The sequence below is a fragment of the Equus caballus genome, chromosome 15 (genome assembly GCF_041296265.1).
Source record: "Equus caballus isolate H_3958 breed thoroughbred chromosome 15, TB-T2T, whole genome shotgun sequence".
NCBI classification, from domain to species: domain Eukaryota; kingdom Metazoa; phylum Chordata; class Mammalia; order Perissodactyla; family Equidae; genus Equus; species Equus caballus.
In genome coordinates, this window is record NC_091698.1 from 14,206,339 (window position 1) to 14,233,045 (window position 26,707).

Genomic DNA, 26,707 nt, shown 5'->3' on the forward strand with positions numbered 1-26,707 from the left:
TGTGGGGACAGACGGGCAGCGTGTGGTGGGGTGTGTGTGAGAGACGCGAGTGAGCGGTGGGATGCGCCTCCGTGCCGTGGGTGTGGCTGCGAGGCTGTGACAGGTGCGTGGCTGTGCTGGGGTGACGGGGATTTGGTGCATGTCCTTCACCTGTGCGGGTGTGATGGCTGTGGCTCTGTGGCGTCACTGTCTGGTGGCTCTGGGTTCCCTGGCGCTTCCTCCTCTTCTCTCCTCACAGCTGCTTGGCTGCAAGAGGGAAGTAGGATCTTGAGCCCTAAAGGGAGATTTCCAGCCAGGGGACACCGAGGTTAGTTTGGGAAAGCCTGGGGAGTTCTCTACTTGGGAGCTCTGAGGGGCAGCTACTGTCTCAGAGCCTCGGTGTTCCCAGAGCTCGGACCCCAGGAACGTGCTGTAAACCTATTCCCGTGGTCCAGGCTCTGTCCTCTTTTCCATCTGTTTATGTGTATGAGCAGGGCAGGTGTGGACCTGGAGAGTGTCGTGTAAGGGAGTCATTCTGTGCCCCAAGAAAAGCCTGGTGCCTCGTGACTTCCTCCTCAGTCCTGCCATCCCCAAAAGAAGAACCTTGATGAGGGGAAAGAATTGGTTTACACTCAAAAGTCAACATTGAGGACGGTTGATTTTCTTTCATAAAATCATTGATTTTAAATTATTGATAGAAGAAAAGTTTAACAAAACTTTGCATTAACATCTGATTTTTAGTTGTCTTCCCAAAAACATGTCCAAATACTAATTGAAATAGAAAAAAATAAGGAATCATTTTATTTACCCACATGCCTTTTGTTGCTGCTTAAGGGCACTGTCAGTCTTACTAATGTTCTCACTGTATGAGACGCTTGATCACATCGGATTTTTTGGGCAGGTTATAATTCACAAATGTCTCTTTGTTTCTGCTCCATTTCGGTGGGAGGGAAATTTCCTCTTTCCTAGAAGCTCTTGATTTATAAATTAAAAATGCATTCTCAAGTAAAAGTCCTGATTTCCCCCCCTTTTTTTTTGTGAGCATTATCAGAGCAGGGCTGATAAGCACAATTTTATCCTAAAAAGGCAAATTGTTTCTTTTATAATACCCAGTTAGGGGACATGCAATGTTCTTCAATAAAAATAGCTAACATATTTATACAGGATTACAACATATTATTAAGTTTTTATGTAGATTATATTTCTCTAAGATATTCATGCTTAAGAAGTGATCTTCATACTCTTGCCTCTACTGATGAAAACCCCAAGACACTAATATGTCATGAACTCTAAGAGCAGTTACATTTAGAAAATCTGAGAACAGAATCTATGTCTTAAGTTTCAACTGGATACCGTTCCCCAGTTATGAGTGCGTACTTTACACTGGGACCAGTATCATCCTGATTAATAATCCTGTACATGCCATCACATAGCAGGACCAAATTAATTAACCTGTTCCCTCTTAGATTTTTGTGTTTCTAGTTTTGGCTGTCAAAAACTGCGTATTGAAGATACTCATATCTCTTCTAGCCCAGTCTCTTCTAGCCAGTGTTTACGTATTCACTGACCAGATTATTCTCTCCTATGTGCTCAACTTAGCAATATTAAGAGCTATAATGGAGGAAGGAAGAAATTAAGTCCTGTAAAGAAATGATTTGAGCTTCCCGTGTCAGGACTGTAGTTGCATGAGAGATGGAGATCCCATTTGGCCAAGCAGGGAAAGACTGACGTTCTCACAGACATGAGTTTTCTGGATAAATGTGATAAAGCCCAGCAATGAACGGTCTCTGGAGGCTGAGATCCAATGCTCTGTGAGGTTTTTGGAATTGAATAGCAATATGAATTAGTGATTGTAATATATGGATCATGGTTCTTGGTAAGGAATTTCTGAATGATGAGTACAATGAATATTTTATTGCTGACTAGGAGGTGCTGAAATTGAATGACCTTAGTATAACTCCGCATCATCATACATCGAGTATTCTCTAAATCAGGAACCGCAAAAGTGTTCAGTGAGGGATTGTTAATGGCCATAAAAGAGAATAAAAACATAAGCTGTTTAAGTTATCAGAGATGAAGAACAGAAAAGACCTTAGATATGTTGTCCAACCTAGTGTACAGAAACCTAGTCATCTGGAGATGATTAAATCTATTATAACTGTAAGTTTGAGTGCTATGCAGCCATTCAAAATATTTGTTAAAATAAGAAAACTATGTGGCATAGGATTTAACATAAAGAACTTCAGGATTGAAGACATCCCTTAGTTTATCAAACCCTCTTATTTTTCTATCCCTTGTGACAATGTCTTTATTTCATTTGGAGTGTTTAGCCCATTTACATTTAATGTAATTATTGATACAGTTAGATTAAGATCATCCATTTTATTATTTTCTGTCTTTTCCATCTGGCTTTTGATCCCATATTTCTCTGTTTTGTCTTCTTGGGTTAATTAAGTATTTATTTAAAATTCCATGTTAATTTGCTTCTTTGCTATACTTTGTGATCATTTTTAGTGGTCACGGTCTGTATCATAATATATATTCTTAACTATTCAGAATCTACTTAGAGTTAATATTGAACTCTGCTCTTACTCGCCAAGTGTAAGAACCTTGCAATTTATAGCCCCATCTTCTATATTGCAGCTGCCATATATATTGCATCTATCTTTATATAAAACTATAATACCATGTTTTTAATAACATCTGTATTGATATAGAACACAGCACATATTTAAAGTATACACTTGGATTCATTTATTTAAAATTTTGATATAATAGACCTATAACATTATATTAGTTTCAGGTGTACAACATAATGATTCAATATTTGTATATATTGAGAACTGATCACACTAAGTCTAATAAATATCCATCGCCACATATAGTTACAAATGGATTCATTTTGAAATGTGTATACATCCATGAAACCATGACTACAGTCAAGATCATGAACAAATCCATCACTCCCAAAGCCTTTGTAATCCCTCCCACCTCCCAGCCTCCTCCCCCTCTGCCTCCAGACAACCACTGATCTGCTTTCTGTGACCATAAATTAGTTTGCAATTTCTAGAAATGTATATAAATGTAATCAAACAGTATGTTTTCTTTTTTGTCTTGTTTCTTCCACTCAGCATAATTACTTTGAGATTCATCCATGTTGTTTCATGTATCAGTTCAATCCAATATATAGCTGAGTAGTATTCCATTATATGGATATATTATAATTCATTTATCCTTTCTCCTGTCAACAGACATTTGAGTTGTTCCAGTTTGGGGCTATTATGAATAAAGCTGCTATAAACATTTCTGTGAGAGTATCTGAATGGGTCTAAGTTTTTATTTCTCTTAGGTAAATACCTAGGTGTAAAATTGTTAGGAAGTAAGGTAGTTGTATGTTTGACTTTAGGAGGAATTGACAAGCTGTTTTCCAATTTTTAAAACTGTTTTATATTCCCACTATTAATTTATGACTGCTCCATTGACTCCACATCTTTATCATCCTTCTTATTATCAGACTTTTGAATTTTAGCCATTCCCTCTAAACTCATTTTTAACCTGAATGTCACAAATTTTGACATGTTCTATCTTCATTATTATTCAGGTCAACATATTTTAAGTTCCATTTGAAATTTCTTCTTGGACTCATGGGTTATATAAATATGTATTGCCTAATTTCCAAACATTTCCCAGATATTTCTGTTACTGATTTTAATAATTCCATTTTGGTCTAAGAATACACTCTGTGTGATTGGATATTTCTAATTTATGAGACTAGAGTTTTGTTTCCCAACATATGGTCTAACCTGGTGACTATTCCTCATGCACTTAAGAGAACAGGTGTTCTGTTGTTGTTGGGTGGAGTTTTCTATAATTGATAATTAAGTCTATTTGTTTGGTAGGGTTTTCTTCTTTGCTATTACTGATTTGCTATCTATTTACTGAGAGAAGTGTGTTGAAGCATCTTTACCATTTTATTTTTTTCCTATTACTTTTCACTTCTGTTTGTTTCCTATGTTTTGAAGCTATTATTATGTACATTCACACTTGTGAATGTGGGCTTGAGGAATTGGATACTTTTTCATTATGAAATGGCTTTCTGACTCTGGTAATATTCCTTGTTCTGAAGTCTCCTTTGTCTGGTATTATCACAGCCACTACAGCTTTCTTTGGATTAGTGTTTCCATGATATTCTCTGTCTACCCTTTTACTTTTGACCTATTTTTCTTTAAAATGTATATATTGTGTAAATGTGTATATATATTAAAATGTGTAGTATTGTCCTTTCTTTCTTAAACCCAGCCTGACAATCTCTAAATGTAATCATTAGACAATTTACAATTGATGTAATTATCTATATCAGCAGTTCTAAAACTTTAACTTGTAGAAGAGTCAGCTGGAGAGCTTGTTAAGCCATACTTTTCTGGACCCATCACCAGTATGTTCGGTGGAGCCCATGAATCTGCAATGCTATCAAGTTCATAGCTCGTTCTAATGCTGGTCCAATAACCACATATCTATGTATTTGTGTCTCTCTGTACCACTGGTGCCTTTTTTCCTGTCTGCCTATCCGCTGCTTGTTTCCTTTTCCCACTTTCTTGCCTTGTCTTAAATTGAATTTTTTCTTTTGTATTTCCACTTTGACTTATCAGATATACCCCTTTATTTTATTTTTTGAGATTATTCTATGGTTTCCAGTATTTACCCCAGTCCATCCTCAAATACTGTTATACTGCCTAGCATATAAGGTAATGTTCAACAGTATATTTACCTTTCACCTGCCTATCCTCTGGATTATTTTTATCATACAGCTCACTTCTGCCATAATGTACATCATACAATGCATCATTATTATTTTTGCTTTATGCATTTAGTCCTTTTTTAAAGAAATTTTAAAAATTCATTCTTCCCCTCCAAAATTCTTACACCTGGCAGACACAAACTAAGGAGATCTCTCAGAGCTTCTTTTTATCTATTAATTTAAACCAAGTGGTAACATAATTTGATTGGAATACAGCCACACCCATTCGTTTATATATTGTCAATGGCGGCTTTCCAGCTACAACAGCAGAGCTGAGTAACTACAAAAATATTTATTATCTGGCCCTTTATGAAAAAAACTGCTGATCCTCAGTTAACGGCTCTAGAGGAACTACCAGAATGAGTGTCACTCAGGGGGATGCACTGCGGTGGTGCTCGAGGTGCTCTGCCCTGGGCTGCTTCCCTCCCCCTTGGCTTTCACTCACCAAGTGGACACAAAGTAGAGAGCAGCTTTGGTCTTCCTAAATATACGTTAGTGACAAGGTAGCTGGCATATTTAGGGGATTAAGAATTCCTTAATAACCAGACACCGAATAGCCAGACAGCTGAGGAGGACAGTGCAATAAAACCACATATAACAATGAATAAAACCGCATATAACACTTGAGGCAGAATATAACATGCTTGGCCATGGCATATTATTCTCTTGAAAAACTGCTCAGTTTTTCTTGTGAATATTTTATTCAGAAGTTTTGTACAAATATTCAAAATTGGTATTAATATTGATTTCATACATTAATACTCAAAATTAAGAATTTAATAGTCTTAAATTTTTGTTATCGCCATTACATGTTCATTAAAAGTTAGAGGTGCAGGCCTGGTGGTTAAGCTCGCATGCTCCACTTTTGTGGCCCAGAATTCGCAGGTTCAGATCCTGGGTATGGACCTATACACTGCTCATCACAGCATGCTGTGGTGAGCATCCCACATACAAAATAGAGGAAGATTGGCACAGGTATTCGCTCAGCAACAAACTTCCTCAAGCAGAAAGAGGAAGATTGGCAACAGACGATAGCTCAGGGCCAATCTTCCTCACCAAAAAAATAAAAATAAAAAAATATACATACAACTTGATTGCTAACCCATAGGGTTGTTTTTTTCATTTCATTTCCTTTCTTGTGATTTTAATATTAGAGTGTTAACCACTTTCCCAAATTCATCTGACAGACTAGTGTTTCCATTTATACTTTGTTTGAAGCCAACAGATTACCTGGGTACCTGCCCCAGCCCAATTCCTTTGAGCACTTCTCATCCTGGTAGTACTGCTGAGTCCCACATAAAGGGAGCATCTCTAAATGAGCCCCTCAGTGAAAATCAGGCATCATGTGTTCTTGGCCAATAGTATGCTGGAGCTCAGGGCCATTCTACAAGAGTATAAAATGCCATGTGGCTGCTTAGCCGTGTTTCAATACTTACCAGCAAACTTAACAATAGTGCAGATTCTTTAATGTGTGAAGGTTTTAAAGCAGGGTGAGAAATATCCACTAATAGTTTTATTTGTTTAATGTACCATGCCTAAAGTTATAATTGTCATTTCATTAAACTATAAACATCCCTCTAGATTTGCACTGTCAGATACAATAGCCACTAGCTACTTGTGGCTATTTAAATTTAATTGATTAAAATTAAATAAAATTAAAAATTGAATCCTTCACGGGTACTAGCCATAACCAAGTGTTCACTAGCCACGTGTATTGGACTTTACAGATAAAGAAGTTTTCTATCATCATAAAACTTTCTATCAGATAGGAATATTCTGAATACCTACATTTGACATAAATAAAGAGAATTTTATGGATTTAACTAATTAAATACTGCCACACATTTAATCATTTGCAAAATTAATTGAGTACTGTAAAGCATATGGTTAAAATCATAAATCTTTGTCAGATATTTGAAAGCATCTTAATTCTTGTCTAGTAGAAACAATACGCAAAAATATTGTTTAAAAATAGTAAATTGGAAAAAAGTTGACTTACATTTTGTTATTACCATTTTTATGTTTATACATACTCATATTCTCATTTCTTACCATATTTCCCCTATGATTATGATAACTGGACGATTTTAGATAATTCCTGCAGTTTCCGTGTTTTTGCCTGACACACACACACAAAGTGTAATCACAAAAAGTGAATGTTTTGGATCTAGCTTATCAACCAAATATTTCTCAGTCAGGGCCTAGGTCTTGGTGACCTTGCGATGGAGGCCCCTAAATATCTCTCCTTTATTTCCTTCTTACAAACACGTGATTGAGATGGGTTAAGTTATAGTTTCAGACCCTTCCTCCCCTATGATGGAGTAACAAGGATAGCAGGCACTCTTTCACCTCAAACAATTTAAAAATATAAAAAATATGTGTGAAATGACAGTGTTCAGACATTAGTCAACTGCTCAAGACTAAGATCCCTGACTGCATAACAGTCAAGGTGAACCCTAGTATTTCTCCAAAAGTAATGAACCAATAGCCACAGTGGAAAAACTCCATAATATATGGAATATTGGGTAAAGTATGCAAAAGGAGACTGGCTTAATAGAGAGGAAAAATTAGACCTATGACATAAAAAAGCCCTTAACCTTTTATAAGCTACTCTGGTCTTGCCTAACAAAGCTTAAAAATGCACCTTGAAAGGATCAAACACTTTCCAAGTTATACCACCTGCAAAGAAGCAGGAAAATGTGATACATGATCAGGAGAAAAATCAATATTTAAAACTGACTCAGATATAGAATTAGTAGACAGGTTATTAAAATAGTTATACCTATGTTTCATATGGTGACAAAGATAGAGCAAAATATGAGCATGTTAAGAGAGTCATGGGAGATTTTTAAAAACCCAAATTAAACATATGGAAATGAAAACTACAATGCCTGAAATGTAAAATACATTGGGGAAATTAACAACTGATTAGGTACTGCAGAGAAAAGATTATTGAGGTTGAAGGTATACTAATCAAAAAGAAACAGAATGAAAAGACTGTAAACTTATCAGTGAGCTGTGAGACAACTTTCAGTGACCTAATATTATCATTAAAGCTCCCAAAGAATGAAGAAAGAGGAGGGGACTGAAAAATTATTTGAAGAATATGGTAAACAATTTTCCAAAATTGATGAAAATTATAGACCTAAAATTAAAACTCAGTGAACTGTAATCATAGGAATGTAGAAATATAAACCAAGGCTGATCATAACCCATGATTTCAAAACAGTGATGAAGTAAAGAGGAAGTCAGCAGAGAAAGGAGACTCATTATGTAAAGAACAAAAACAAGAATAAAATCAGATTTCCTTTGGGAAAACAAAGGTAGAAGGCAATTGAGCAAAATCCTCATGCAGTGCTGAAAAGAAAAATATTTCCTTGAATTCTATGCAAAGTAAAATATTTTCGTAAAAAAGTAAAAGTTTGTGTATGTCCAATTTTCTCACAGACATAAGAAATGAAAGAATTGATTTAACAGCATACCTGCACTATAAAAATGTTAAAGTCCTCCAGACAGATAGAAAATAAAATCAGATGAAAACTTAGATCTACACAAGACATGATAAAAATGTGTTTAAGTATATTTCTTTCTTATTTTTTAAATTAGTAAAAAGATAACTGAGTGGGACCCTCAGAATGGTGTAATGAGGAGCTTGGCAATTTTCCCCAAAAAGCAATGATGAAACTGCATAACATTATTAAACTAATTACTTTCACTCTATGGAAATTGAGCAAACACATAAATGAATCAAGACGCAGTTATTCAAGCAAACCTACTGAACTCCAGGAAGGGACATTGGGAGTGTCCAGAGTTTTAGCCTAGGGATGCTCCCATCTCCTTCTGGCTTTGTTTTACCAGAGCTGAACAAGCTATGAAAACCAGCAGCTTTGAGCTCTGGGATACTGACGTGAGTTGGAATGGAGTATGGAAAAACCCCATGACTGGAGGTGTTGTGCAAAAGGAATGTGAACCTCAGTGCAAAGAACTGGGGATGGATAGCTAACACAGACGGTCTGAGGGTGCAATATCATGAGACTAACCAGAGGTTAATCAAGGCAATTCTGGAAATGAGAAAGCCAGAGAAGTTCTTAATAAGATTTGACATACTCGTGGGGGTCCGGAAGGTTGGTTTATGCATAAAGTTGTGAGAACCCTAGCCATCTGTCCATCTCTGGCTGAATACGAGGCCTTGAGTATGCAAAAAGGTGACAGGAGAAGGCCCTGCAGAAAGTAAAAAGCCAAGGATTTTTTTTTTTATTGAGGTCATAATAATTTATATCACTGTGAAATGTCAGTTGTACATTATTGTTTGTCAGTCACTATATAAATGTGCCCCTTCACGCCTTGTCCCTACCCCCCAACACCCTTCACCTCTGGTAACACTAAACTGTTTGTGTGTTAGTTTATCTTCCACTTATGAGTGAAATCATATGGTGTTTGTCTTTCTCTGTCTGGTAAAAGCCAGGGATTTTAATGTGTTTCCCAACCAACACTCAGAGCCATTGCCAAGGGGTAGAAGGCTCACCTAATCAAGGGACTTATGGACAACATCTGAGCAGTCATTGGCTGACCACTAAGATATGCTGACCCAGAAGTGACTCTGTGAAGCCAGGCTTAAAGGAAAAAAAGAATTTAAAAAATAACAATAAACTGGTTAGAGACATCAGCATCTCCATGTTGCAAAGGAGACAGATTCCAGAATTAGTCAAGTCAGTACACAAAAGCAACAATATCAGTTCCTGGGGGAGTAGTAGATCTAAATCCAGAGTTGGTGCAATATATTATCTAACATGTCCAGGTGTCAACAATAAAAAATGGGAACTGCAAAGAAATGGGAAAGTGTGAACCATACATGGGGAAAAGAGAACGGAAACTGTTTCTGGGGGAGGTGAAGATATTGGACTCAGGAAAAAAATACTTAAAAGGAGCTATTATAAATATATTCAAAGATCTAAATGAAACCATATTTGATGAACTAAAATAATGTGTACAATGGCTCATCAAATAGAGAATCAATAAAGAGAGATTACTTTTTAAAAAGAAGATAATAGAAATTCAAGACATAAAGTGTTGAATATCTGAAATGAAAAGTTACACAGACAAGCTCAACAGCAAATTGAGTTGTTAGAAGGAAGATTTTGTGAACCTGCTCATAGGTCAATGGAGATTATCCAGTCTGAAGAAACAAAGATAAAAGGAATAAAAATTAACAGAATGTCACAACCTGCTGGGAAAACAATCAAGCATAGCAAGCATACACATGACAGAAGTTCCAGGAGTATAGTAGTTACTTTGAAGGAGAGTAGAGAAAAGGACAGAAAAGTTCTTTGAAGAAATAATGGCCCAACATTTCCCCAAATGAGGAGAAACCAATCTACAAATCCAAGAAGGTCAACAAACTTCAAGTAGGATAAACAAAAGGCAATTCACATATAAACACATCATAGTCAAGCTACTGAATGCCGAAGACAAGTAGAAAATCTTGCAAGAAGCAAGAGAAAGAGGGCTCATTACGTACAAGGGAACCACAAGCAACTGACAGCTGACCTCTCTTCAGAAACAATGCAGGCCAGATGACATTGAAAATGCATCTTTCTCTTTCTTTTAACTGATGGTAAAGATGATTGCACAAAACAATGAAAAAACTGTAATGTTGGACCTATATAAATATGTAGTATATGAAAATTGCACAAAGACAGGGAGGAATGGAGCTATATTGAAACAGTTTCTAAACCTTACTGGAAGTAAATATTAATCTGAATAGTATTATGTTAAGATGTATATTGTCTTCCCTTGAGTAACTACTAAGAAAATAATTCAGGCTATTAAGAGAACCAGTAAAATGTTTCTCTAGAAAAAAATATATTTGATATGAAAAAGCAGTAAAAAAGGCACAAAAGCACATAAGACATAGGAAACAGCAAAATGGGAGATAAAAAGTTAACAATATCGATAGTTGAATTAAATTTGAAATGTATGAAGTACTCCAATTGAAAGCTGAGATGGTTGGGGCCAACTCTGTGGCACAGTGGTTAAGTTCATGTGCTCTGCTTCAGTCACCCAAGGTTTGCAGGTTCTGATCTCAGGTGGGATCTATCAGCTCTCATCAGGCCACACTGCAGCGGCATCCCACTAAAGCAGAGCAAGATTGGCACAGATGTTAGCTCAGCAACAATCTTCTTCAAGCAAAAAGAGGAAGATTGGCAACAGATGTTAGCTCAGGGCCAATCGTCCTTGGGGAAAAAAAAAGCAAAGATTGTCCGTCTCAAAACAAAACAATATACAACTGTATGCTGTTTACAAGAGACAGACTTTAAATTCAAATAGACAAATAGGTTCAAAGTAAAATCATAGGAAAGTACACCATGCAAATAGTAACAAAATAGCTGGAGTGGCTATATCAATATCAGGCAAAATACTGTTTGATGCAAAAAATGCCACTAGAGACAAAAAGGAATATTTTATAAGGAGGAAACTGGCAACTTACATAATTATTTAACACTTATAAACATAAACATATTTGAGGGCTGAACAACAAAATATATGAAGCAAGTCTGGCAGAATTAAGATATAAACAAATTGTCAACAATAGCTGGGGTCTTTAATATGCCATTCTCAGTCTGCGTCCAATGAAGGAAGAGAAACCTCACAGTAATTTGAACAGGAAACTGTTAATATAAATGACTAACATAAGGGGATTAGAATAATGAGAGATTAGCAAGTAAGTAAACAGAATGCTACAGAATGTAAGACTAGAGATATGAGGAACACTAAACAGGGCTGAGATTGAGAGCCCATGGGAGATCCACTTGACAGGACTGAGATCCAGACCTTGTGGGAGAGGGCAAGGCCTTTACTTACTGAAAGGACTCTGCGAGTAAGCCATGGTAATGGATCTTCAAGAAGCCCACCCCCTAGGGTGCTGCGTAAAGCTGTCCGTGGGGAATCTCACCAGAGATACTTAAGTGCGAAACTGTGCAATGGAGGACACACATGGAGACTGCTGATTACTGAGAGCTGCTGGCATCAGGCACTGGAGAAGCTCTGAGTGACGCAGGAGCCAAGCAGATACTCTGCCATAAAATAATCCAAGGATGGGTGTGTGATTAAAGAGCACAGATGTATTTACAGAGCAGCCAGAATGAATGATATTATACCTGAGTCAATAATTTTTTAACTGTCACACAGCATTCCCAATAATGGAGAGAAAAACTAGATTAAAAAATGAATATGAACAATCTTATCTGCCCATTTGAATGACGTCACATGTGTAGAATAGAGGCAGAGACCATATGCTAGGCTATAAAATGACTCAATATATTTAAAAGAACTGAAATAATGTAAAGTTCTCCTATCACAACATAATTGAATTAAAAAGCAACAGAAAGAAATGTGGGAAAATCTCAAAGTTTGGAAATTAAACTACATGCTTCTAAACCACCTATATGTCAAAGAAGAAATCACAATGGAAACTAAAATAATTTGAATGAATGAAACAAAAACAACATCTCACAACTGATAAGAAGTAAACGAGGATGCAGAGGAAAATTTATAGCTTTAACACCTATATTAGAAAAAATTATTTTAAATAAATACCTAATTGTTCACCTTAAGAAGGTAGAAAAGAGGAGCAAACAAAACCAAAAGCAAGCAGAAGGAAGGAAATGATCAAGAATAGAGCAGAGATGGAAGTCTATTAGAAATAATCAAAAATTACAGCAAAGATGCAGGGTACAAAACAAACTTACAAAGATCAGTTGCATTTCTATACTCTAATAATGAACTAAGAGAATTCAAGAATACAATCCCATTTACAACTGCAACAAAATGAATAAAATATCTAGGAGTAAATTTAATCAAGGAGGTAAAACACCTATACAATGAAAACTGTATGACATTACTGGAAGAAATTGATGATGACATAAAGAAATGGAAAGATATTCCATGAACTTGGATTGGAAGGATAAACATAGTTAAAATGTCCATACTACCTAAAGTGAGCTACAGATTCAATGCAATCCCAATCAGAATCCCAACAACATTCTTCATGGAAATAGAACAAAGAATCCTAAAATTCATATGGGGGAACAAAAGAACCCAAATAGCTAAAGCAATTCTGAGAAAAAAACAAAGCTGGAGGCATCACAATCCCTGACTTCAAAATATACTACAAAGATATAGTAATCAAAACAGCATGGTACTGGTAAGAAAACAGGCACACAGATCAGTGGAACAGAAGAGAAAGCCCAGAAATAAAACCACACATCTACAGACAGCTAATCTTTGACAAGGGGGCTAAGAACATACAATGTAGAAAGGAAAGACTCTTCAATAAATGACATTGGGAAAACTGGACAACCACATGCAAAAGAATGAAAGTAGACCATTATCTTTCACCATAAACAAAAATTAACTCAAAATGGATCAACTACTTGAAGGTAAGACATGAAACTATAAAACTGTTAGAAGAAAATATAGGCAGTAGACTCTTTGACATGGGTCTTACAAAGATCTTTTTGAATACCATGTCCCTTCAGGCAAGGGAAAAAAAGAAATAACTGGGACTTCATCAGACTAAAGAGCTTCTGGAAGGAAAAGGGAACAAGGATCAAAATGAAAAGACAACCAGGGCTGGCCCGGTGGTGCAGTGGTTAAGTTCGCACGTTCCACTTTGGCGGCCCAGGTTTCGCTATTTCGGATTCAAGGTGTGGATCTGGCACCACTTGGCAAGCCATGCTGTGGCAGGCGTCCCACATATAAAGTAGAGGAAGATGGGCACGGATGTTAGCTCAGGGCAAGTCTTCCTCAGCAAAAAGAGGAGGATTGGCAGTAGTTAGCTCAGGGCTAGTCTTCCTCAAAAAAAAAAAAAAAAGAAGAAAAGAAAATATACTAAGGCAGCAGGGCAGAAGAAAATAACTTGCAAAGGAACCACATCAGGCTTTCAGTGGATTTCTCCGCAGAAACCTGACAGTCTAGGAGAGAGTGGAATGATCTATTCAAAATCCTGAATGACAAAACTTTCAGCCAAGAATACTCTATCCAATGAAAATCTCCTTCAGATATGACAGAGAAATAAAAACTTTCCCAGATAAACAAAATCTAAGGGAGTTCATTCCCACAAGTGCCCCCCTACAAGAAATCCTCAAGAAGGCCCTCATATCTGAAAAAAGAAATAGGAAAGGCGCTACAAAGCCCTGAGCAAGGAGATGAATAGGTAGGCAATAATCAAGAAGTGGCATATCTCTATCAGATCAGGTTAGTAAACAATTCTAACGTCAAGGATAATATAAACAGAAAATACCAAAACAAAAATGACCTCATCTTTTTATCCATAGACTCACAACACAAGTTGGAAAATGATATGACAAAATAACTTAGAAGGGAAATAGTAAAGGGATGGAATCAGTATAGTCTAAGGAAGTAGGAGGCTGTCAGAAAATGGACTATCTCAACTATGAGATTGTTTATATGAACATAAGGGTAACCAATAACAAATAATCAGAACAGACATCTTTACAATAAACGAGGAGGAAAAGAAGAAAACCAACAGAGAAAACTACCTAATCAAATTGGTAGTCCAAAATACACAGGAAGGAAACAAAGGAAATGCAGAAGAACCAGGAAATGTGTGAGAAGATGGTAGTGTTAAGCCCTATATATCAATAATCTCTCCAAATGTAAATGGATTGAATTCTCCAATCAAAAGACACAGAGTGACAAGATGGATTAAAGAACAAAACCCAACAATATGCTGCCTCCAGGAAACATATCTCAGCTCTAGAGACAAACATAGGCTCAGAGTGAAGAGATAGAAGACAATACTTCAAGTCAATGGCAAACGAAAGAAAGCAGGTGATGCCATACTTATATCAGACAAAGTAGACTTCAAGATAAAACTGATAAAGAGAGACAAAGGGGCAGTGTATAATAATAAAAGGGACTCACCACCAAGAAGACATAACACTTATAAACATGTCTACACCCAACACAGGAGCACCAAAGTACATAAAGCGACTATTAACAAAGCTAAAAGGAGATATTACCAACAACACAATAATAGTAGGGGACCTCAACACTCCACTTACATCAATGGATAGATCATCCAGAGAAAAAGCCAACAAACAGATACTGGACTTAAATGAAAAACTAGATGAGATGAATGTAGTGGACATATATAGAGCCTTCCATCCCAAAACAGCAGAATACACATTCTTCTCAAGAACACATAGAACATTCTCAGGGATAGAACAAATATTGGGAAACAAGGCAAACCTTAATAAATTTAGGTAGATTGAAATCATATCTACTATCTTTTATGACCATAATGCCATGAAACTAAAAATCAACTACAAGAAAAAAGCTGGGAGAGGAACCAAAAATGTGGCGACTAGACAACATGCTACTGAACAACCACAGGGTCGTCAGAAAAATGAAGAAATCAAAAGATATTTGGAGGCAAACATGAATGCAAACAGCATGTTGACTCTTATGAGATGCAGTAAAAGCAGTCCTAAGAGGGAAATTTATAGCAATACAGCACCACGTTAACAAACAAGAAAAAGCTCAAATAAACTATCTTAATCTACACCTAACAGAATTAGAAAAAGAAGAAGAAAAAGCCCAAACTCAGGAGAAGCAGGGAAATAATAAAAATGAAGTGCAGAAATAAATGAAATAGAAACAAAAAACACTGTGAAAAGGATCAATGAAACAAGGAGCTGGTTCTTTGAGAGGATGAAGAAAATTGACAAACCCTTAGTGAGACTAAGAAAAAAAGAAAGAAGTCTCAAATAAATAAAATTAGAAATGAAAGAGCAGAAATTTCCATGGATAGCACAGAAATACAAAAGATTACGAGAATACTATGAAAAACTATATGCTAACACACTGGACAATCTAGAAGAAATGGGTAAATTCTTAGACTCTTAAACCTCCCAAAACTGAATCAAGAATAAACAGAGAATCTGAATAGAGCAATCACAAGTAAAAAGAGTGAAACAGTAATCAAAAACCTCTCCAAAAATAAAAATCCAGGACCCGATGGCTTCTCAGGAGAATCCTGCCAAACATTCAAAGACAATTTATTACCTATTCTTCTCAAACTATTCCAAAAAGTTGAGGAAGATGGAAATACCCCTAACACATTCTATGAGGCCAACATCACCCTGATCCCACCACCAGACAAGAACAATACAAAGAAGGAAAATTACAGGTCAATATCGCTGATGAACATAGATGCAAAAATCCTCACCAAAATATTGGCAAACTGAATACAGTAATACATTAAGAAGATCATACACCATGATCAAGTGGGATTCATACCAGGGACACAGGAATGTTTCAACACCCACAAATCAGTAAATGTGATACACCATATAAACACAAAAGGAGGAACAAAAACCACATGATCATCTCTATAGAAGCAGAGAAAGCATTTGACAAGATCCAGCATCCATTCATGATAAAAATTCTCAATCAAATGGGTATAGAAGGAAAATATCCCAACATAGTAAAGGTCATATATGACAAACCCACAGCCAACATCATACTCAATGGGGGAAACTGAAAGCCATCCCACTGATAACAGGAACGAGACAAGGATGCCCACTCTCTCCACTCTTATTCAACATAGTACAGAGGTTTTGGTCAGAGCAATTAGGCAGGAAAAAGAAAGAAAAAGAATCCAAATAGGCACTGAAGAAGTGAAACTTTCACTCTTTGCAGTCGACATCATTTCTATATATAAAATGTTTAGAAAACTCTAAAGAATCCATCGGAAAACTCTTAGAAATAATCAACAACTACAGCAAAGTTGTAGCATACAAAGTCAATGTACAAAAATCAGTGGCATTTCTATACTCTAATAATGAACTAATAGAGCAAGAACTCAAGAATACAACCCAATTTACAATTTCAACAAAAAGATTAAAATATCTAGGAATAAACTTAACCAAAGATGTGTAAAACCTATACAAGGAAAACTATAGGACATTACTGAAAGAAATCGATAATGACAAAGAAATGGAAAGATAGTCCACGTACACGGATTGGAAAAATAAACATAGTTAAAATGGCCATACTACCTAAAGCAATCCACAGATTCAATGCAATCACAATCAGAATCCCAATGACAATCTTCACAGAAATAGAACAAAGAATCTTAAAATTCGTATGGGGCAACAAAAAAACCAAAATAGCCAAAGCAGTCCTGAGAAACAAGAAGAAAACTGATGGCATTGAAGTCCCTGATTTCAGAACATATTACAAAACTGTAGTAATCAGAACAGCATGGTACCAGTACAAAAACAGGCACACAGGTCAGTGAAACAGAACTGAAAGCCCTGAAATAAAACCACACATACATGGACAGCAAATCTTCAATAAAGGAAGCAAGAGGGGCTGGCCTGGTGGTGCCGTGGTTAAGTTTGCACGTTCCTCTTTGGTGGCCCGGGGTTGGCCAGTTTGGATCCTGGGTGTGCACATGGCACCACTTGGCAAGCCATGCTGTGGTAGGCATCCCACATATAAAGTAGAGGAGGATGGGCACAGACGTTAGGTCAGGGCCAGTCTTCCTCAGCAAAAAGAGGAGAATTGGCAGCAGACGTTAGCTCAGGGCTAATTTTCCTCAAAAACAAATAAGTAAATAAAAAATAAAGGAACCAAGAACATAGAATGGAGTAAGGAAAGCCTCTTCAATAAGTGGTGCTGAGAAAACTAAAGAGCCACGTCTAAAATATGAAAGTAGACCATTATCTTTCTCCATAGACAAAAATAGACCCAGAATGGACCAAAGACTTGAATGTAAGACCAGAAACTATAAAACTTATGGAAGCAAATATAGGCAGTACACTCTTTGTCATCAGCCTTAAAAGGATCTTCACAAACATAGTGTCCACTCAGACAAGGGAAACAAAAGAAACAATAAACAAGTGGGACTTCATCAGACTAAAGAGCTTCTGGAAGGCAAAAGAAACCAAGATCTAAATGAGAAAACCACCCAGGAACTGAGAGAAAATATTTGCAAATCATATATACGATAAGGGATTAATCTCTGCAATATATAAAGAGCTCACACAACTGAACTATGAAAGAATAAATGACCCAATCAATAAGTGGGCAGAGGATATGAAGAGACATTTTTCCAAAGAAGATATACGGATGGTCAATAGGCAGATGACAAGGTGCTACACATCATTAATCATCAAGGAGATACAAATCAATGCTACAGTTAGATATCATCTTACGCCTGTTAGAACAGTTACAATCACCAAGACAAAAAAATAACAAATGTTGGAAAGGTTGTGGAGAAAAGGGAACCCTCATCTACTGCTGGTGGGAACACAAACTTGTGCAGCCACTTTGGAAAACAGTATGGAGATTTCTCAAAAAGTTAAAAATAGAATTACCATATGACCAGGCTATCCCACTACTGGGTATTTATCCAAAGATCTTGAAATCAACACTAAGAGACGTATGCACCTCTATGTTCATTGCAGCATTATTCACAATAGCCAAGATGTGGAAGCAACCCAAGTGCCCAACGACTGATGATTGGATAAAGATGATGTAGTATATATATACAATGGAATACTACTCCACCATAAAAAGCACATCATCGTCCCATTCACAACCACATTGGTGGAACTTGAGGGCATCATGTTGAGAGAAATAAGCCACACAGAGAGAGAAAAGAACATATGATTTCACTCATATGTGGAATATAAACAAACTTATGGACAAAGAGAACAATTTAGTGGTTACTGTGGCAGCAGGAGAGTGGGTACAAGGGGTGCAGTGGCACATCGATATGGTGTTTGATAAATACTGATGTACAACTGAAATTTCACAATGTTATAAACTAGTTAGACCGCAATAATTTTTTTTAAACTGGTTTTTTGGAAAGTTCAGAAAAGGTGAGACAACATGAGTGACATCAGCCTCATGGTGGAATTTTCCCCCTTGTCACTCCCCTCTAAGTTACAGCCAAATGGACATGCACTGACCAACATAGGATTTCCTATACAGCAGTAGAGGATGCCTAAGAGATCCATGCGTCTATACATCTGAATGTGGGTGGACTCAACCCCCAGTAAGCAGTGGAACTAGGGGAGAAGCCCCCACCACCCTCGCTGAGTGGCAGCAATCCAGGTTGTGGATCCTCACACAGTGGCTTGCACAAGTGGTGAGGACAGCCCAGCTCACCTGACTGCCAGTGGAGCATGGATGGTGGCAGCCTGGCCTGTGTGACTGCTGGCACAGTGGAGGTGGCCTGGCCCACACAACTGTGAGCAAACTGGGTGGGGGCAGAAGAAATAGCCCCTTTGCCCCAGCACTGGCAGGTGGAACCTGTGACCAGAGGCTTCAGGAAACACAGCAGATCTGGTGACCTAGCCCCCACTGGTGGCACCCCCCAACACCAGCTCAGCTGGAGATACATATAGTTCTCCAGGTCCCTGGCAGGGATAGTGACACCTATGAACCCAGCACCCCTGGCAGCAGTGCAACGAGCACCTTCAGACAACCCAGGACAAGCATCACCGGTCATGCATGGGGCAGCAGCATCCAAGCCTATGGGAGCCAACAGAAAGCCAGTGGGGTCTCAGATAAACCAGCTTCTCTATACCTGGAAGACCTAGAAAAAGAACAAACAAAGCCCAACGTCAGGAGAAGGAAGGAAATAATGAAATCAGAGCAGAAATAAATGAAACAGGAAGTAGAAAAACAATAGAAAGGATCAATGAAACTAAGAAGCGGTTCTCTGAGAAGATAAACAAAATTGACAATATCTCAGCCAGATTCAGAAAAAAAGAGAGAAGACTCGAATAAATACAATCAGAAATTACAGAGCAGTAACTACAATGGACACTGCAGAAACACATTGGATTACAGAAGAATACTATGAAACACTATATGTCAACAGACTGAATAGCCTGGAAGAAATGGATAAATTCTTAGAACCATATGACCTCCGAAAACTGAATCACGAAGAAATAAAGAATCTGAATACACCAATCACAAGCAGAGATTGAAACTGTTATCAAAAGCCTCCCAAAGAAAAAGTCCAGGACCATACAGCTTCTCTGGTGAATTCTACCAAACATTCAGAGATTTAATTCCTATGCTTCTCAAACTATTCTGAAAAATTGGGAGGATGCGACACTTCTGAATTCATTTTCTGAGGCAAACATTATCCTGATAGGAAAACCAGACAAGGATGACACAAAAAAGGAAAATTACAGGCCAATATCAGTGATGAACATAGACGCAAAAGTACTCAACAAAATATTAGGAAATTGAATACAACAATACATTAATTGGATCATAGACCACGATCAGGTGGGATTTACTGTAGGGGTGCTGAAATGGTTCAACATTAGCATATCCATCAATGTGATGTACCACATTAACAAAATGAAGAATGAAAATCACATGATCATCTCAATAGATGGAGAGAAAACATCTGACAATTTCCAATATCCATTTATGATAAAAACTCTCAATAAAATGGGTATAGAGGGAAAGTACCTCAACATTACAAAGGCCATATAGCACCAACCCACCGCCAACATCATACGCAATGGTCAAAAAGTGAAAGCCATTCCTCTGAGAAGAGGAACAAGACAAGGGTGCCCACTCTTGCCACTCTTCTGCAACATAGTACTGGAAATTTTAGCCAAACAAGTAAGGCAAGTAAAAGAAATAATAGGTATCCAAAAAGGAAAGGAAGAATTAAAACTGTCACTATTTGTGGTTGACATGATTCTATATACAGAAAACTGTAAAGAATCCAACAAAAAACTATTAGAAATAATCAACAAATACAGTAAAGCTGCAGGGTACAAAATCAACATTCAAAAATCATTTGCATTTCACTCCGTAATGGGGTCCTGCAGTTTGCCAGTTTGGATTCCGGGCATGGACCTACACACCGCTCATCAGGCCATGCTGTGGTGGCATCCCAAATAGAAGAACTAGAATGATTTACAACTAGGATATAAACTATGTACTGGGGCTTTGGGGAGAAAATAAAAGAGGAAGCTTGGCAAAATACATTATCTCAAGGCCAGTCTTCCTCACACACACAAAATCACTTGCATTCCTATACACTAATAATGGATCAGCAGAAAGAGAAGTCAAGACTATAATCCCATTTACAATTGCAACAAAAAAGAATAAAATACCTGGAATAAATTTAACCAAGGAGGTGAATGCCATATACTCCAAAAACTATGACATTAATGAAATAACTCAAAGAAGACAAAGACATGGAAAGATATTCCATTCCCATGTATTGGAAGAATAAACACAGTTAAAATGTCCATATTACCTAAATCAATCTACAGACTGATCTACAGATCAATCTACAGATTTAATGCAAACACGAATGGAATACCAATGACATTCTTCATGAAAAGAGAGAAAAGAATCTTAAAATTTATATGGAAAAACAAATGACACTGAATAGCCAAAGCAATTCTGAGGGGGGAAAAAAAAACACTTGGATGTATCATGCTCCCTGAACTCAAAATATACTACAAAGCTGTAGTAGTCAAAACAGCATGGTACTGGCATAAAAAACCCAGATATACAGATCAATGGAACAGAATTGAAAGCCCAGAAGTAAAACCACACATCAAGGGACAGCTAATCTTCAACAAAGAAGGCAAGAACACACAATGAAGAAAGGAAAGTCTCTTCAATTAATAGTGTTGGGAAGCTTGGACAGCCACATGCAAAAGAATGAATGTAGACCATTGTCTCACGTGATACTCAAAAATTAACTCTAAATTGATTAAAGACTTGAATGTAAGACCTGAAACCATAAAACTCTTAGAAGAACATATAGGCAGTACAGATTTGACGTAGGTCTTAGTAGTATCTTTCTGAATACCATGTCTCCACAGGCAAGGGAATCAAAAGACAAAATAAAGAAATAAGACTACATCAGACTAAAGAGCTTCTGCAAGGCAAAGGAAACCATCATCAAAATGAAAAGACAACGTACCAATGGGAAGAAAATATTTGCAAATCATACATCTGACAAGGCGTTACTTTCCAAAATATATAAAGAGCTCATACAACTCAATAACAAAAAAAAGAATAATCCAATCAAAAAAATGGACATAGGATACGAACAGACATTTTTCAAAGAAGATATCCAGATGGCCAATAGGCACACAAAAAGATGTTGGACATCACTAATCGTCAGGGAAATGCAAATCAAAATGACAATGAGGTATCACCTCACACCAGTCAAATGGCTATAATTACCAAGACAAAAAATAACAAATGTTGGAGGGGATGCGGAGTAAAGGGAATGCTCTTAAACTTGTGGTGGGAATGCAAACCGGTGCAGCCACTATGGAAAACAGTATGGAAATTTCTCAAAAACTTAAAAACAGAAATACTGTATGATCCAGCCATTCTGCTACTGGGTATTTATCAAAAGAACATGAAATCACTAATTCCAAAAGATATATGCACCCGTATGCTCACCACAGCATTATTCACAATAGGCAAGATATGGAAGCAACCTAGGTGCCCATCAAGGGACAAATGGATAAGAAGGTGTTGTATATATACACAATGGAATAGTACTCACCCATAAAAACAGACAAACTCATCCCATGTGAGACACCATGGATGGATCTTGAGCAAAACAAGTCAGACAGAGAAAGAAATACTGTATGATTTCACTCCTATGTGGAATATAAGCAAACACATAGATGAGAATAGATTAGTGGTTACCAGAAGAAAAAGGGATGAGGGAGGATGAAATGGTAAAGCCACATATGTATGGTGACGGATAAAAACTGAATTATTGGTGATGAACACAATGCAGTCTAAAGAGAAACTAAAATATAATGATAGACACTTGAAATGTATACAAGGTTGAAAGCCAATATGACCCAATAAAATAATTATATATATATATATAAATACATATATACATATATATATTTAAATACAGACAGTGACCACTAAAAATAGGCACATATAGAAAAAGCAAGTTAAAATGGAATTTTAAATAAATATTATTAACCCCAAAGAAGAAAAAAAGAGAAAGGGGAACAAAAGCCAAAAGTAAAAAAAGAAAACATACAGTAAAATGGATGACCTAAATCTAACTGTCAATTATTACATTAAATGTAAAAGGATAAAATTCTCCAATTGAAACTTAGAGTTTGTCATAACAGATAGAAAAACAGGATTTAAAAAGAAACAAAAGAATATCTTAAATACTCAAAATCTTTGCTAAATTCTATCATACATAGTTTCCTTATTTTGACAAATATTTTGAATGGCTGCATAGCACTCTAACTTATGGTTATAATAGAATTAATCATGTTTAGGTGATTATGATTTTATACATTAAGTTTGACAACATATCTGAGGTCTTTTACTGTCACAGAACTATACACTGAAAAGTGGTTAAAATGGCAAATGTAATGCCATGTATACTTTCCAAAATAAAGTAAAAGAATGATGTGCTTATCTACCACATGGACGAACTTTGAAAACCTCATGCCAAGTGAGAGGAGCTAGACATAAAAGGACACATATTGCATGATTCCATGTAGACTGAATTTCAAGACTCAGCAAATCCATGGAGACAGAAGACAGGTTAGTGGTTTCCAGAGTATGGGAGGACCAGGGATAGGAAGTGACAGCTAACAAGGACAGGGTTTTTTACTAAGGTGATAAAATGTTTTGGAATTAGATAGTGGTACTGATTTGTACAACCTTGTGACTATAGTAAAATGTTTTCTTTTGAGTACATTTTTACAAGGTGAGTTTTGGGGCTGGCCCAGTGGCATAGTGGTCAAGTTCAGCACACTTTGCTTTGTTGGCCCAGGTTCACAGGTTTGGATCCCAGGCATGGTCCTACGCCACTCAACAAGTCATGCTGTGGTGGCATCCCACATACACAATAGAGGAAGATGGGCACAGATGTTTTCTCAGGGCCACTCTTCCTCAAGCAAAAAGAGGAAGACTGGCAACAGGTGTTAGCTCAGGGCCAATCTTCCTCACCAAAAAAAAGAAAAGAAAACAGTGAATTTTATGATCATGAATCTATCTCAACTTAAAAAGTAACGTAAAAATTTACAACATAAATCCCTTAGCATCATGGTGCTCTCATAGGTCATCAGAGTTTAATCACAACCCGACAGTGGTGACTACAGTCAGAATGACATCACTGCCTTATAAAACACCAAGTCACATTATCTGAATCTCCCTAGTGGCCTTCGATGCATCTATTCCTATTCAGGGTTTACTTTACTTACCAGAAGGAACGTAAAAGTGTCAACTATGTCATTTGAATCTTTTTATCACCCCGAATACTAAGATGGCATGGTCTGGAATATCATAAGGACTTACTAAAAATCTGATTATTCTACCCCAAATTCTAGTTCTAGACATTTCTTAAGAAAATACGGAGAGAAAGAAATGCATGTACGAGTATGTTCAATACTTAGTTTTTGACACCCAAAAACCAGAAACACAAAACTCTAACAGGGAACAGGTTAATTAATTTGGTTCTGCTACATGATGGCACGTACAGCATTATTAATCAGGATGATACTGGTCCAAGTGTAAAATATGCACCCATAACTGGGGAACGGTATCCAGTTGAAACTTAAGACATAGATTCTGTTCTCAGATTTTCTAAAAGTAACTGCTCTTAGAGTTCATGACATTTTAATGTCTTCACTTTTTTATCAGTAAAACTAAGAGTATGAAGATCACCTACTAAGCATGAATATCTTGGAGAAATATAATCTACATAAAAACTTAATAATATGTTGTAATCCTATATAAATATGTTAGATATTTTTACTGAAGAACATTGCACGTCCTCTAATTCGGTATTATAAAAGAAAATTATTCTTAGATTAAAATTGTGCTTATCAGCCCTGCTCTGATAATGCTCACAAAACAAAGGGAAAAAAATCAGGACTTTTGCTTGAGAATGCACTTTTAATTCATAAATCAAGAGCTTCTAGAAAAGAGGAGGAGGAAATTTCCCTCCCACCGAAATGCAGCAGAATCAAAGAGACATTTGTGAATCACAACCTGCCCAAAGAAGCTGATGTGATCAAGCGTCTCATAAAGTGAGAACATCAGTAAGACTCTCAGTGCCCTGAAGCAGCAAAGAAAGACGTGGGGAAATACAATGATTCCTTATTTTCTTCTATTTCAATCAGTATTTGGAAATGTTTTTGGGAAGACAACTAAAAATCAGATATTATTGCAAAGTTTTGTTAAGTTTTTCTTATATCAATAAGTTAAAATCAATGATTTTATGAAAAAAAAACTATCCTCAATGTTGACTTTTGTGTGTAAAACAATTCTTTCCCTTTATCAAGGTTCTTCTTTTGGGGATGGCAGGACTGAGGAGGAAGTCACGAGGCACCAGGCTGTTCTTGGGGCACAGAAGACTTCCTTACACGACACTCTCCAGGTCCACACCCGCCCTGCTCATACACATAAACAGATGGAAAAGAGGACAGAGCCTGGACCACGGGAATAGGTTTACAGCACGTTCCTGGGGTCCGAGCTCTGGGAACCCCCAGGCTCTGAGACAGTAGCTGCCCCTCAGAGCTCCCAAGTAGAGAACTCCCCAGGCTTTCCCAAACTAACCTCGGTGCCCCCTGGCTGGAAATCTCCCTTTAGGGCTCAAGATCCTACTTCCCTCTTGCAGCCAAGCAGCTGTGAGGAGAGAAGAGGAGGAAGCGCCAGGGAACCCAGAGCCACCAGACAGTGACGCCACAGAGCCACAGCCATCACACCCGCACAGGTGAAGGACATGCACCAAATCCCCGTCACCCCAGCACAGCCACGCACCTGTCACAGCCTCGCAGCCACACCCACGGCACGGAGGCGCATCCCACCGCTCACTCGCGTCTCTCACACACACCCCGCCACACGCTGCCCGTCTGTCCCCACAGACACACACCGTCCTCTGCCGTTCAGGCCCGAGAGTCCCGTGAGGACTGGCGTCCCTACTATGGGCCTCCACGCTGTGAGCGCTTCCGCCGCCAGCCCTCCTGGTTCACGTCGGGCTCCGAATTGACTCGCTTCACAGGATTCCCGCATCCTGTGCTAACACATCCACAAATGAGCTCCACTCACCTTGCAAAGAGGGAGAACCGCGCGAAAACGGAATGGAAGCCGAAGATCTGGAGTGACCGCTACCCTCTGGGAAGTGTCGCTCCAACCTGAACATCTCCGGGCGCGGCGGCTCGTCCGAAAGGCCGCCGAGGCGCGGAAGTCCCGTTGGAACGGCACCGCGAGAACCGCCCGGAGCCCGGCCCGAGCGCAGGTCTCTCCGCCAGGAGCGCGACGCGAGGGCGCGTGCGCGGGCACGGAGCCTGCGCGGAGGCCGCTGGTGCGCGTGCTCGGTCCAGAGGCGCCGCTGCGCCCAGGAGGCCGAGCAGGGCGGCCCGGCGCCGGCTCCGAGCGTCCGGCCTGTGCGCGGAGAGCCGCGCGGGAGGGTGGGGGGGCGGCCCCGCGGCGAGAGCGCACGGCGGGTGTGAGCTCTGAGGGCGGGGCCCCGGGCGAGTCCCCTCAGGCGGCTGCAGCCTGGGGACAGCACGTGGGGCAAGTAACTCCTGATACCGCCAGGATGGGCTGGTTTATTCAGTGTCTGTTAGCTGCGTTTAAAGGGTGTGCAGGAGTGAAGTAATACATATTTACTTAATTCTCTAGGATAAGCTATAATAGTCAAAATGGAATGGATAATTATTTGTAGAAGTTCTGTGGTGAAAATTATGTAGATATTTTGTAATATTGATTCAGGGACAGATTTTCCAAGCATGCCCAAAGAGAGGAATGTTATTAAAATTTTAAGAGTTGACTAGATAATTATTTGTAATCATCCTAATCACTTGAATGCAAATCAATTAATAAAAGTTAATCCTAGACAAA

General features: G+C 38.0%; 2 long non-coding RNA genes across 2 annotated transcripts in view; one reads left to right on the plus strand and one right to left on the minus strand.

Moving 5' to 3' along the window:
- Positions 1-276, minus strand: part of LOC138917632 (uncharacterized) — a 5,114-nt gene extending 4,838 nt beyond the window's left edge. The window contains exon 1 of the long non-coding RNA XR_011425862.1: positions 151-276. This is a non-coding gene — a long non-coding RNA (uncharacterized lncRNA). The remainder of the gene's footprint in view (positions 1-150) is intronic.
- LOC138917631 (uncharacterized) overlaps positions 1-26,707 on the plus strand; it is a 29,907-nt gene continuing 3,200 nt past the window's right edge. Inside the window, exon 1 of the long non-coding RNA XR_011425861.1 lies at positions 1-26,102. This is a non-coding gene — a long non-coding RNA (uncharacterized lncRNA). The remainder of the gene's footprint in view (positions 26,103-26,707) is intronic.